This window comes from Carlito syrichta, unplaced genomic scaffold, assembly GCF_000164805.1.
Source record: "Carlito syrichta isolate Samal-C Ts95f unplaced genomic scaffold, Tarsius_syrichta-2.0.1 Scaffold307289, whole genome shotgun sequence".
In the NCBI taxonomy this organism is placed as follows: Eukaryota; Metazoa; Chordata; class Mammalia; order Primates; family Tarsiidae; genus Carlito; species Carlito syrichta.
In genome coordinates, this window is record NW_007251385.1 from 1,658 (window position 1) to 3,351 (window position 1,694).

Genomic DNA, 1,694 nt, shown 5'->3' on the forward strand with positions numbered 1-1,694 from the left:
ACCGCCCCCCCTCCCGCCCCCAGAGTCAGCCGCAGCCCGAGAGTCGACGCGTCCTGTTCCAAGGCCAACTCCTTAGAAGCTTGTCTTCCCTCTTTTTGGAGGCGGCGTCTCACTCTGTCGGCCGGGCTGGAACCCCAGGCGCGTGCCACCACGCCCGGCCGATTTTTTGGTTTATGGGAGAGATGAGGTCTCGAACCCCTGGGCCCAGGCAGTCTCTCACCTCCGCCTCCCAAAGTGCTGGGATTACAGGCGAGAGCCACCCAAATCCCTGGGAGTGACGACGTAACTGACCCAGCTCTTCTGGAGCAGGATCGACAGCAAGCGGGTCGGGGTCTAAGGCTGCGGAGAGGAAAGGGGGGAATCGAACGCGCTGACTAAGAGAGGCCGCGGCCGGGCGCGGGAGCTCAAGCCTATAACCCCAGCACCCTGGGAGACCGAGGTGAGAAGATTGCCTGAGTTCGAGACCAACCCGGACAGCTTGGCGAGACCTCACCTCTACGATAAACCAAAAAATCAGCGGGACGGCCGGCACCTGCCTGTGGTTCCAGCTACTTGGAAGGCCGAGGCGGAAGGGTCGCCGGAGCCCAGCAGGTCGAGGCTGCCCGTGGCGGCGAGCGTGCCACGCACTCCAGCCTGGGTGACAGGGTGAGACTCCGACTCAAAGATAAACAACTAAGTAAACAAATAAATGAGGCCATGGTCAGAGCCCGGCGATCAATGAGGCCACAACATGGAACCCAAGCTGGCCAGGTGTGGCGGTGCGGAGTCTGAGTCCCTGGGCCCGGACACTCAAATTAGCCATCGTACCAAGGCCGGGGGCTGTGGCTCCTCTGTAAGCACTTGGAGTCTCACTCTGTCCGCCCAGGCTGGAGTGCGATGGCACGCCCATGACCACTGCAGCCTCGACCTACTGACTGGGCTCCGGCGATCCTTCCGCCTCAGCCGTCCAAGTAGCTGGAACTACAGATGGGTGCCACCACGCCCGGCCAATTTTTTGATTTATTGTAGACACGAGGTCTTGCCGTCTTGCCCAGGCTGGTCTCGAACGCGAGCTCAATCCTCTCGCCTCCGCCTCCCAAAGTGTTGGGATTACAGGCTTGAGCCACCATGCCTGGCCCGGAGGTGCTTTTGAGGCCGAGAGTTCAAGACTAGCATGGGTAACACAGCAAAACTTCATCTTTATCAAAAATCAAAAAAATAATCCAGGCTCATTTTTTTTTTTAAGTGTGATCACACTCTCCTGTAGTGCCAGCTACTCAGGAGACTTCGGTGGAGAACGTTTGCCTGAGCCCAGGTCGGAGCTATGGTGTGCCTGGGTCGTGCCACCACACTCCAGCCCGGGCAACAAGGTGAGAACCTGACTAAAAACAAAAAACAAACAAACAAAAAAGCCAGGCGCTGTGGCTCATGCCTGTAATCCTGGCACTTCGGGAGCCCAAGGCGAGAGGATTGCCAGAGCCGTGGGTTCAAGGCCAGCCTGGACAACATGGCGAGACCTCGTTTCTATAATAAATAAAAAAATTAACTGGGCGTGATGGCACATGGCTGTATTTCCGCTACTCGGAAGGCTGAGGCTGAAGGTTCCAGCTACTCAGCTCGAGGCTGCGGTGGCCAGAGTGAGCCACTGCACTCCAGCCTGGGTGACAGAGTGAGACTCCAACTCAAAAAATAAAAATAAAAAAAGCCGGGCTCGG